Source organism: Protopterus annectens, chromosome 5.part0, assembly GCF_019279795.1.
Source record: "Protopterus annectens isolate FY-2018-M chromosome 5.part0, PAN1.0, whole genome shotgun sequence".
Taxonomy (NCBI): Eukaryota; Metazoa; Chordata; order Ceratodontiformes; family Protopteridae; genus Protopterus; species Protopterus annectens.
Window position 1 is genome coordinate 1,456,669,487 of NC_056735.1, and position 13,846 is coordinate 1,456,683,332.

The window sequence follows — 13,846 nt, forward strand, 5'->3', positions numbered from 1 at the left end:
AGTGACTTCAGTCCTCAGTGATTAGTCAGAAAAAACATAAAGTTTATGAGGATCAGACCAAAACTATGAGGCAAAAATCTGGATATTCTGCAAAAATCTAGACAGCTGAGGGGTATAACTCAGTTCCATGCCATCCCAATGACAAAAAAGCATGGAGGGATAGGATATTGATAAGTAATGGGAAGCCCGAAAAGTTTATCTTTGATAATTGTTAGTAAATTACGATTGTGGTGCTATGCAATGTATTACCGTTTGCATTTGCAACTGCTCTACCAAAGGCAACAGTTCAGAAGCAAATCTTTGTTATTAAAGGGTCAGCATGGGAGAGGGTCAAGATAGATCTGAGTGCATTAGTGTCACAAATTAACAGTCTGTTATGTGAGGAGATTGTTGGGTTTGTTAGAGTGCATGCTGCTACTAACACAAGCTAAAACTCAATTATGGGTGGAATATGTGCAGGTGTACAGCACTGGTAGCGCAAGCTAAGTGATGCTGACACATTTCTTATTGAAAAGGAGACAACAAATGTAAAAACAAATATAAAAAAGATAAGGTGGGGGTCTGTTGGACTTTTCCCATGACAGCTAAAGGTGTCATTAGACTACTAGTATGCTATACTCTGAGAAGCAAATTAGGCAACCCTATAACTACCTACATAGGTCAAGTACCAGTGAGTGGAGTTTCTGTTGTCTTCAATGTCTGGTGGTATAAAGACATGTCCTCACTGTGTCTCATGAGCTTGAAGGAACTAGGACACTTGCCTTCACTGCAAATGCAAATAAAAAGATCAGACCTCAGCCAAATTGACACAGTTAGCATGCAGTAGAATAAACTAAACAAAAAGGATGGTGACCCAGACCACAGTTCAGAAGAAATAACACAACACCCTGAAAAACAGTTCCTAATATAGATGGTATATACAGAAACATAATTATGTTCTAATAGCAGCAATAGAGTCAACTGACAACAGGATGAATAAAGCTGCAAACTCATCTGATTTATGTGTTAAAATGTAAAGAAGTTTAGTTTTAAAAGTTCTGAAACATGAGCCCTTATGACAGCTGTGTTTCTATATTAACTGGTACAATCAGATGGTCTATAACAACTAGAACTGCATTTCATGGACATTGTAACAGTAGTAAAAAACTAATGCACATCTGTGCCTTTACAAATTGCTTTTTATTTTCATGTCTGTCACCAACTTGAGTTCTTCTCCCATAACTCACAAACACATTTGTTCTCAGAAGAAAGGGATCCTACCTACATCGGAGCAGGTACTGACTGGAGAGGGCTGTCATCCTGAAAGCTCTAGATGAGTTTGCACCCCTGCCAATGTACAAGTCTTTATTCAGCTGCCATGAGAGGGCATAAACGTTCTATAGCCTGAGAGTCTGGCCTCACCTCCTCCACACTGACTGTGTTTCAGGACAGACACTAATTATCCCCAGGTGTGTGAACTATTAAGTGTTGCTCCCTCTGCATCTCTCCATCACTGAAAGCATGTTATAAGGATGCCTCTGTTATGACACTAATCCAACCCACAGTGGCTTCTGACAGTACTCTCATCACAGCAGAGAAATCCTACGCCCTCCGTGGACACATGCAAAGTCCCACACATACATCCCAAGGGAGTATTATCACTGGTTTAATTGCACCAAACCTATGCCTTCCCTCTAACAGCCTTATTATTGTATAATCTTTCATTTGCGCAGGAGAAATTTGGCCTTTGGGAAATCGTCACTCCCAAAGATGGACAGTCATAAACCAGTCATTTCCAATACACTTCCACCACCTCTTCTAGTGCCCAGGTCTCTATTGATCTTACACTCAGGTCATCTGGGCTGCAGCGGTGGCTTTTTCCCTTTGTGCAGCATAGCCAGGTTTGTATATGAATATGATGCCCCTGATGATGATGATGATGATGACAAAGCCCACAAATCATCATCATCTTTTTCTTCTTTCAGTATTTTGGGGTCGATGAATCATGGAAGTTTTAGTAGCATTCTGAACCTTCTGATTACCTTTCTCATCTGAGGTGAATTATCGCATCATACCAGAACTAGAGCTATGGGATGTCCTCTTTCCTCAGTGTCAAACATTAAGGGCAGACCAAACCACTAACCAAGTGGCACTGTGAATATCACAAGAGCTGTTCTACTTTGAACGCAGTTTAACTCACTGCATTGTCATTTGCTTACCTTGATGGACAGCAGACAGCTGTGGGGTAACACATTTATCCATTGCTTACCACTTTTCCTCTCTCTTTAGACTACACAATGAATTCTACCCAAATCCTGTATCAAAGAAGATCAGAATGAACTAGCATATCTACCCAAGAAATATCTGACAGATAATACAGATTCCCGGCCTTCTGCCACTCTGACAAGAGATTATGCAGAACTTACTTTGTAAAGATGCCTACTGCAGCTTTAAGAGGATTGTCCGAATTGTGACGGGCTGAGATTCTGACTAAAAATGTTCAGTTGTGAGCATTTCACTTACATGTTTACATTAGAAGTCATGGCTGCAGATGAAATTCAGTCCTTGTTAGAGCTGTATTGTGATATAGTACTGGTGACACTGTGACAGACTCCATATCTTGCTGTCATACTTTGCTCAACATTTTTTTGCAGAGGCACAGCTAGGAGCACACAAATAATGTTTTTAGAAAATAATTGCTTTGTCATGTAACTGTTTCAGTTCTGTGTGCCAGTCACATTCTCTGTCTTGTATGAACATTTATAAACTAGAGTAAAGCAGCTTTTTTATTGTCTTGAGGTTTACCTGCATATCAATAATCCTTTTATTCCCGTTGCCTATACCAAATGCTCTGAAGTATTTATTGCATGATCTGTTTCTTTCTTTGTGTCATTTAGAATTCCTCACTCCTTTTCATAAGACCTCAGCAAGGCATGTCATAGAAGCCAAAACCTTTGTATCCCATTCTTTCTTATCAGTAACACTTTTTGTTTTTGTTTTGTTCTTCTATCTTTGTTGTAGTTATGCAAATAGGAAGGCAGGCTTCATTTGCTTAAGAATACACCAGCTGCTTTCTGAAACAGCAGTCTTTCCAGCAACCATTCCATTGTACCCGGGGACAAAGCTGAAATCTGTTACTGGGTGGTGATGTGCACATTCTTTTAGGGTACACCCATCTTATTAAGAAATGTAATTTTTATTATGCTTTGTATACCATTGTAGTTTTTATCACTATAGTGAAAACATCAGCAACTCAAAAGTAACGACAGTGTGGGACACTGTCTTTCATAACGATGGATACACAGCATCAACAGAAAAAAGTTCTGAACTGACAGAATTAACTCTTTTGAGATACAACATTAAGCTGTCATTTTCAATAGTAAGTAGGATGGATTTCTGATATCATAATAAAATACCAAAAAAACTTTATTCAAAATTATACTCTATACGTCTGTAGTATGTATTAGTAGATATTATATGACATCAAACATATTTAAATTAAAAAGAAAATGGAGATTATGTGTTCTGTGTTTTTGCATGCATTTGCTTAGTTGCCGGCTGTAAAGCTGGACACTGGTTTGAACCCATGCACCCACACACATCCAGTGTTCCCTGCACAAGTAATTTAACTTCTAAATTCATCAGTCAGTCAATCAGTCAGTCAATCAAGTAACCAATCAGTCAATGAGGCAAGCAGTAGTGAGAGCAATATGAAAAATATAACCTCTCCTAAAAGTCATTCTTAGGATTGATATCAGTTTCAGATTTTTGCTTCTAGCAGGGACAGACAAATTCCTACTTAAAGTAATAAAGTGCTAGTATAAGAAAGCTGCAAATATCAGAGTATTTAAGTGATGACATTAAGACTAGAGAAGGAATTTAAGAAAAAAAAATCTAATAAGCAGGGCAGTCAGTGGGAATGATGTTCAAAACAAATACAGAGCAGTCTGAACAGATATAGGTCAGTCAAAGAGCTTTATTAAAACCTGCCCAGTTGAGAATGAAAGACCTAATAGACGAAAGGTCAAAGTTCTTTTACTTGTGAACCAAAGCATCTCAAATGCAGTAGGCTGAGTCCCTGTACCCCATGACTAATTTAATTGAGGTTACAAAACCAAAGTACAAATTAAAAAACATTCAACCATCAGTTCTTTCTTCACCAAAAGAACTTTGGTAAATCAGTTCACAACGGATCATACAATACACTTTTGAATACACTGAAAGAGCAGACAAAGAGGCAGTACTTGAAATCACATGCTGATATATACAATGCTAGCATTCCTGGTCAAAGAAATGCTAACAGGGAAAACATAATGAAGAAGGTGCGGCTAGTGGTCCTGGAGAGGTGGGGAAGGGTAGGTCAGAGGACCTGGGTACATAGTCATGGTTATAATTCACTGCTCCAATGGTGGAAAAGGAGCAATATAGGCCAATGAAATGCTAGGTTACATCACTAAAGGTCATTCCTCAGGGAAAGATGTGGTAATTGTGGCACTGTAGAAAACTAGAGTATATAACAGGGTAAGTAGCAGAAAACTAGGGGTGAAGAGGGTGGAATAAGTGCACCTGATTGTAATGAACATGTAAATGAGAGGAAAAAAAGCAATGTTGGAATGGAGCTGTGAGGATAACATTCAAAATTTCTAGGGGCACGGTGCTAGCTCTGTGGTGTAGATAGATTGAACCTTGACTAAACCCCAGATGACGCAGGTTCAGTCAGTGGCTTGGCTTGAAGGAACTAGCCATGGAGGAATGAGTGTGAATGACATGTTATGGCTTGCCTATCTTATGGGAAGATGTTGCTGGAGTTCCATGAGCTTCACAGGGTCAGGTATTACAGATTCTACAACTTAAGAATTGGGGAACATGAAATCACCACCAAGGCTGCATGTACTCTAGGCAGGCCTGTGTGCTGAAATAGGCACTCACATTGAGACAAGCATAGTGGGCATTGCACAATGTTGTCTGGACAGTGGGGGTGGTATTATTAGCACACAACAGCTCTCCTAACTCCCATTATATAACAGTTGTAATCACCAGCTCTTCTGCCATCTTATCACTCCAGTCATCAGGACAAATTAATAGGACAAAAAAGAATGGTGGCTAGATGGTCAGAGGAGGGAGTCAATAGCCAAAAAATGATTAAAATATTCTCTAGGCACCAGCTATCTTTGAGGCTTACTACAGTCTAAGAAAGGCAATGACAGAGGAGACAAAAATAACTCAGAATTTGATGAAAAAATAATGCAGATTTAAAAGGGTCTTCAATAGACACTATATGTGTAATTCAAAAGGTAAATACAATATGTATTTAAAGGCAAACTACAGTGTTAAATGTACAAAGGACAAAGGTAATGTAGAGGGTAATGGAGCAACTGTAGTCTCATGAGCTAACTTCATAACAAGGTGCATTTCATAGACTGTATTTATATACAATTTTTTTCTTATGTTAGTTTATACAAAACAGGTCATTACATTAATGAGAAATAAATAATAAAATACTAAAAGGGCCATTAAACAAACCATTGTGCAAAAACAATACATAACAACGTAGATGCGCTTAACCATTTTCACTGAGTAATATCTAACAAAATACAAATCCCAAACTGAGACAAGGAACATAACCAGTAAAAGGGGAGTGATTCTCTCACCTTTATGTGCTCCTAACTGATCATTAACTGCCTGGCTGCACCATTTATCCTTAATATCCTTGGTACTATTCCATGGGGATGAGAATGCACCAATGACAGTTTGGACAATGGTATTGGACCAAAGCGGCTGCAGTGTCAGATATGCTCCCATACTACCTCCCATACTACTTTGCACTATATCTATTCATAATCACTACTCTCCCTAATAGTACCTATCTAGTCCACATTGTATCTTTTACTTTTCCCAAATAAACCCTCATTCCTCTTATTTTGACTACATTATTGTAGCCTTCAGTACCCCTCTATGTTTTACATTCCAGAGGAGAAACCAGGACAACCTACCTCTCTTCTTTTTTAGAAAATACTTCTCTACTTATCTATCGTCTTCCAGCTTTCAGAATCCATCACTGAATCTCCTACTGTCCTCCAACATCGTGTTTCCTTCTTCATTGCTACTTCCCGACTACCTGACATTTATAAAATACAGATTCCTGAACTTAATTATGCTACTCTTCAGCTTATCCTCGATTTTCTCTTCCTAATGGGCCATCTTTCATCTTACCATGACTCAATAATATCACTCAACATCTCTCTAGCTCTGCCCCAGCCACCTATCCATACTTCCTCTTTACTCTCTCCACACATTGCAACAAACCTATTTAATATTTCTCCTCACCTTTATTCCAAATATAGACTGATTAATTGCACTTCAACTCAAGACAAAACAAAATTAAGTGCATGAATCATCACCAAAAAGCAAGTATGCATAATTCCCCAATATACTAAAATCCTTCTAGGAGGAGATACACACCCTAATCCTGCCCACCTATCACAATGAACACAAAAATAATTCTCCCACACACATCTGTAACCCAACAACAGCCAGTCCCCAACCCTGGTGATCTAATTTGTGCTGCAATAAATGTTAGAATTATATGAAATAAAACTGCTGAACTACATGCCTGGATTACCCAACATAATCCTGATGTTCTTCTATAACTGAAACTTAGTTTAAACCCAGCATAAATGACTTTGAAGTTATACTTCCTGGCTATAATATCATCTGTAATGACCATATAAAGAAGAAAGGTGGTGGCATTGCTTTAATATTTTTAAATACCTACCAAATTTCCCCTTACAGTAAAGCAACACCAAAATTCATTTCAGCAGAGCTTCTTACTGCTTTCCTCCAAATATACAATTAAAAACAAATATTTATTACTGTCCTTTATATCCCCTGCTGGTGACAATACAGCTATACTGGAAGATATCCTACATTGGATACCCATAACATTTCCATAAGAAAAAACTTTACTAGGTGATCTGAATATCAATTGGCTGGACATAGACTCTAACTCCCCTACATCTAACATGAACTTATAGGGTTTCACAGAACTAATTAATAGCCCTACAAATTACAGCAAGACATCAAATTCTCTATTAAACTGGATTCTAGTACCAGACCCTAGCAAATACTCCACCATAGGTACAATGTCAGACTTTCTTACTGGTCATCTCCCAATCTATACAACCAGACATACCATCCAGTTAAGCAGCATATTTATAAAACAACATGCAACCTTTCCAAGTTTAACCCAGAAATGTTCATTATTATGATATCATCTATTAAGTGGAACTTCCTATAAATCCTCCCTTTAGACGATGCTGTAATTGTATACAATATAACTTTTTTAAATATACTAAATACCCTTGCACCTCCTAGGAGGAAGAGAATGAAAACAAATAATGCAACTTGGTTATCCAAAAAGAGTAGAATGCTAAAGCAGGACAGAGAAAAAGCAGGGAAAGAATGGCAAAAATATAAGACACCACAATATCTTGAAAATTTCAGAACTGTACTAAAAACAAATACATTAAGACAAAAATCTAGACTATACAGTACAATGTTATCAGAATGTTGGTTAACCGAACAACTGATTATCTGAACAGAGGTGCCGGAAGTTACGCTCCATTCAGGAAGTGAGATGTAGGTGTACAGTGTGGGTAGATGGGTAGATTTGTACAGTAGTGTGTGTAAAGCGAAAAGTATTAACCCTGAAAGACAAATTTACAATCACTGAAAGGCTCCAAAGTGGTGTGTCGCCAAATTAGCATAAGAATATGATGTTGGAAAATCCACAATATGTGGCTTAAAGAAGCAAAAAGCCATCACTGAATCTTTCATGATGATCCTTGATTTGGCTGATGGTTTATTAATGTGAAAGACCATGAAGTTATCAGAAAATACAAAGTTAGATGATGCTTTTTAGAAGTGGTTTCTTCCAAAACAGTCAGCAGGTGAACAGATCTCTGGGCGTTTGCTTTGCAAAAAAGCATTACAATTCACTGAAAAAATCAGTAGAGCCTTGACAACTTTTCAAGCAAGTACCAGATGGATGAAATGCTTCATATCACGTCATGGAATTTGTGAATTACATACTGAAGGAGAAAAACTCTCATCAGACAAAATTGCAGCTAAGACATTTAAAAATACAGTTAGAGAATTGGTTGAAGAAGGATACAGTTTGGACAATATTTACAATGTGACCAGACTGGGCTCAATTGGAATGCATTGCCTAGAAAAACACTTGCCTCATGATGAGAATTTGCTGCACCAGGCTACAAGGTTAGTAAAGATAGAATAACTTTACTTGTTTGTGCCAACAATTCAGAAAGTCACCGCCTTCCCATTCTTGCAATTGGAAAAAGTAAAAATGAACTCAATGCCTGTTAAATACATGTCACAAAAAATGCATAGCTGGACTATGCTCTTTTTATCAACTAGTTTTCTAATGAGTTTGTGCTGGCCAAAGAAGAAAACCAACTTGCAAAAAATAACAAAACAGAAAAAGTTTTGTTGCTGCTTGTCAATGACCCTCACATCCATCTTCCAACATTTTAAATGAAATCAGTGAGTTTATACAGGTGTTATATTTGTCACTGAATGTTACCAGCCAATGGACCAAGGCATAATAGAGACATTGAAGCAGTTATACTGTAAGCAATTGTTACGCAAGCTACTTTTAACTGATGATGGTGAAAAAAGTGTTATTAAAATGTGCAAAACAAATAGACCTAAAAGAGGCTTTTTATGTGATATCTTCATCGTGGAGTGAATTAAAAAATGCCACTCTAGAATGAGCTTGGTTTACACTCTTCCCGCAAAAAGAATACTCAGACAATCAATCATCACTCACCGATGAAACAACTGCTGAAGAAATCATGCATATGGTGAAAACAATATCGGGGTTTTCAGACTGTGAAAAAGAAGAAGTTACTGAATGGCTTGGTTGTGATGCAGCTGAGCCTGGATTTCAAACAATGGAAAATGAAATTGCATCATCTGTGATTAAAAAAAATGGCACATTTGACATAGGTGAAGAGTCTGCAGCAGATGATGAATCTAATCCAGATATCCCAACTCATTGTGAAGCATTCACCTGTTTAGACAAAGCCCTGCTATGGTGTGAAGCTCAGGCTGAAAGCTATGTGATTCAATTAAACTTTCTAAAGAAAATCTGTGATTTAGCGGCATGTAAACGCATAGATGCCTTAAAAAAAAAAAAAAAAAAAAAAAGCTTGATGATTTCTTTGAAATTTAGTAGAATACGAACATATATAGTAAGCATTTTAGTACACATGCACACTACTGTAATACAATATGTATACCCGTCATCAAACAAATGAGTATTAGTCTTTTATTTCATGTAGATGCACATAAACTTTTAATGCCTGATTATGCAAATAAATCAGTTTTATGAACACATATGTCTCCCAATTAGTTCTGATACTCAATGTTCTACTGTAATAACTTTCAGAATAATACTAAACTCAACCCTAAAAAATTCCTGGACATCCATTAAAGAAATCTTACAACTGGTCAAAAATTCAACCCAAACCCTTCTCCCAATAACTCACTACTAGAAACTGCAATACAATTCAACTTTTATTTTATAAATAATATAGCATTTTTAACCAAGGATTCCTCAACATCTAATTCCAACCCTGCCCAAATGCCACATATCACCACATCCACTTTCACCTTCAAACCTGTGCTCACACCCTATACTGTATAAAACTACTCTTAAACAAACTTCAACTGTGCTCGTCTACAGCTAATGCCCTTCCAAGCGAGGACCTGAAAATAGCAGCCAATAGCATTACCTATCCTATCTCAATCCTTATAAATTGGTCAATACAGGAATCCCACATTCCTTCTCTCTGGAAAAAGTTATACATTATCCCTCTGCACAAAGGAGAAAATTCAACAGACATTAATAAGTTTAGACCTTTATCAATCTTATCTTCTCTCACCAAAATACTTGAAAAATGTATTCAAAAACAATTGCTAGACTGTCTCCTGCAGGAAGAACTCCTATACCCTACACAACATAGCTTCCATCCTTCCCATAGTACTAGTACTGCCCTTCTAGCTTAAATAGATATGTCAACAAAGCTAGAGATAACAGCAAACTAGTTTCTTCCTTATTTCTAGACTTGTCTAAAGCCTTTGACACAGTTTATCACAGCAAACGTCTGCTTCAAATGTCTTCAGTAGGCCTCTTCCAGCCCACATTTTTGTGGTTCAAAAGCTACCTGTCCAATAGGTATCAGTCAGTCCATGCTCTTGCCTTACCTCCCAGTCACCACTGGTGTATCACAAGGCTCTATTCTTGGTCTCCTCCTCTTTAACATTTTCACTAACACCCTCTACACATCTACACAACAGGCCACCCTAACACAATATGCAGAGGATTCCACTCTCATTTGCATATCTGACAACATAGTACACCTGCAAAAAATTACTCAAGAAGCTTTAACAGCCACTGAAACATGGCTTCATAACTCACAATTCATGCTCAACCCAAAAAGAACAAACTACAACTTTTTTCTTCAAATCTCTCTCTCATGAAAAAACAAAATTTTAAGTCCCCTCTATTGATAATACAACCACTGAAGTCAGTTCTCATAGCAAATTATCAGGGGTGATAGTGGATGATAATCTTACACTCAACCTGCATCAAAAACTAGGGATGTTTTATACTGTCAAAAGCTTCTTAACTGGAGCAACTAAACCTACATTTACCACTACTTATCTCCTCTCCACTCTTCCTTATGACACACCTATCCTTACAAACCTCAAGGCTTCACAAAAATTAAAACTTGAACAATGATATAACAAAGTTACTACATTTGCAGCAAATACCCCTTTCAGAACTCACCACCGTATAGCACTGAAAAGCCTAAACTGGTTAGAACTGCCACATTAACTAACATATACACAACTTCTTACTACCTATAAAATTATCTGGCGTCCATCTAACTGTCCAGCACTAAAAAACATTCTATGCAGTGACCAATAACTCCTGTCTGTCTACAGACCTAACAAATCTGCTGGGCATTGCTCATAGGTTCATAGGTTCATACTAGGCTATCTGCCCTAGGGCATTTATAAGCCTAGCCAGAATGTGGTTGGCTTTCGCCACCCATTTTAAATTTATTTTGCTATGCCCTTTTTCGAGGTTAGTATACTGTGCCTCTGTCTAACAGTGACACAGAAGTGATACCCGGGGTAAACCTACGATCTCCCATCCACTCATCAAGATTCCTCTTGAAGAGAGTCAATGAGGGACTCTGCCTAACCTGGACTGGGATTTTATTCCAGAGTGAAGGGAGCCTCTGGGTTATGAATCTGTCCCTCCAACATATCCTATTTATTTCAGTGCTGAGGTTCAAGTCTCTCGATGGGATTTGGATTTTCTGAGGTGCAGCATGTCCATTAATTCCGGGTTGGACATGGCTTTACACGTCAGGCACAGATCGCCTCTGAACAGGCGGTATGCCACTGAGTAGAGCTGGAGTTTCTTTAACCGGGCAGCATATGGCATCTGTTTGAGCCCTTTGATCCTCTTGGTGAGGTCTTTCCAGTTGCTGCAGGTGTCTGGTAAGGTACATCCCAAAAGGCATTGTACTCAATTATGGGCCTGATGAGGGATGAGTAAAGAGGCACGATGACCTCCTGATCTAGATGTGAATCCCTTCATGATTAGGTGGGCTATATAAAATGTTTTTCTAACCACTTTGTGTCAAATGAGAGATTGCTATCAACTTGGGTCCCCAGGTCCCTAATTACTTCTTCTGTACTTAATGGATTACCACCTATGTGGTGATTTGTGGGCACTTTGTTTTTGCCAAAGGGGATGACTATACACTTTTTGGCATTTAGCTTGAGGCCATGGCTCTGGCACCAGTTGTCTGTTTCTATGAGGCCCTTTTGGAGGATGCTTGTGTCGGATGGAGAGTCGATTATGGCGCCCAGTTTGCAGTCATCTGCGGACTTGGTCAGCCACAGTCCTTCCGTGTTGGCCTGTACCTCCAAGAAATATATACCGAACAAGAGAGGTCCCAGGAATGAGCCTTGTGGGACACCACTTGTAACTGGTTTGGAGTCTGACATGGCTCCAGCAATTCTAACCGTGTGGGTTCTGTCCTTGAGCCAATTTGCAATCCATCTAGTGACATAGGGGTTTATATTTAAGCTGGTGAGCTTATATATAATGCCCGAGTGGGGTATTAGGCTTTTGCGAGGTCCAGGTAGGTTGTGTGGACCACCTTCCCCTCGTCAATGGCCTTGGTGACTGTTTCAAAGAAATCAACCAGGTTTAAGAGGCAGGATCTGCTCTTAACAAAGCTGAACTGGGTAGGATCCAGTGTTTGTAGGTCCCCAATATCTTTATTTATGAGGTCCATGATGATCCTTTCCATAGCTTTGCAGAACAAGCTAGTCAGGCTTATGGGGCGATAGTTTCCAGGATCCGTTGGGCACATATCCTGTAGTAAGGCTGAGATTGAACAGCAGTTTTATGTTTGGGTTTAGCTCTTCTTGGAGTTCATGTAGGACGTAGCCCGGGACACCGTCTGGTCCCATTGATGCTGTGTTTTTTGCTTTGGAGAGGGTGGCTCTTACCTGAGCATCTGAGATGTCAGGGGGGCAGCACTCTGCTGGGATAGATATTTGCCCTTTTGGTGGGGAGGGGAGGGAGAAGTCTGCTGAACCTGTCAGCTAGGATGTTGGCAATGTCTGTGGGTTTGGTGTATTTTTTGTCATTTTGGACTAATTCTGAGCATATCTGGGAATTACCACCCAGGTTCCTAACATAACTAAAGAAAGCCTTGTGATTATCCTTAGTGTCCTGTGCAATTTTTCTCTCGAAGCTAGCCTTAGACAATTTTATCTGTGCCCGTAGTTTTTTGCTAATACTGATCAGTGATGCCTTCCCTTTTTGGGATTTTGCTCTATCATTTAGTAGCTTCCTCCTTCTATCGTAAAGTTTGTTTATGGCTGGGGTCCACCAGACAGGACGTCTGCCTTTGGAGGATTGGGTCTTGGTTTTATTTGGGATCGCATGATCCATGCATTCCTGAAGGTGTTCATAGAATGCGTTTATAAAGGATTCTATTTTCCACAGGCCGGGGGGCTTTGAAGGATTCCACCTAGGTTTTGAGGAGTGTGAAATTTGCTTTAGAGAAGTTTTTCACTGTGGTTTTCTGGGCAGGGGGTGGGATCGGGATGTGAATATCCAGTGAGATTAGTTTATGGTCTGATCTTACCAGTGAGGGATACACTTCTGGTCTGGAGCATAGAGTCCCCATGTTGGTGATGATCATGTCCAGTATGTTTTCCCCTCTTGTGGGAGTGGTAACAAGTTGTTCCATAGCATTTGAGTTTATAAATTCTAGGAACCTTTGGGCTAGGGTGTTGGAGCTAGAGTAATGCTCCCAGTCTATGTTTGGGTAGTTGAAGTCGCCCAATATAATGGTGTTTGGAGAGACCTTCATATTTTCCAGTGTTCTCAGGAGGGCCGAGTGGGGTTCCTAGGTTTGGGAAGGTGGTCTATAGCAGGCTATAAACTGGAAGGCAGTTTTACCCACTGTTAGTTGCACATGGATAGTCTCTGATGCTTCGTGCTTTGCCACCAACCTGGAGGTGTGGGTATCTTTGATGAATATCGATACTCCCCCTCCTTTTGTAGTTCAGTCCAAGTTTTAAAGCATGGTATGAGGTATAACCTGGTAGTGCTGGGTGCTCTCGAGCCCTGAACCAGGTTTCTGTTACTGCACAGATATCGATGTTTTCCATGCTAAGGAGAGTTTCGGCATCTTGAAGTTTAGACTTCTGGCGTTGAGTAGCATTACTCTTAGTTTCTTATCCCTTG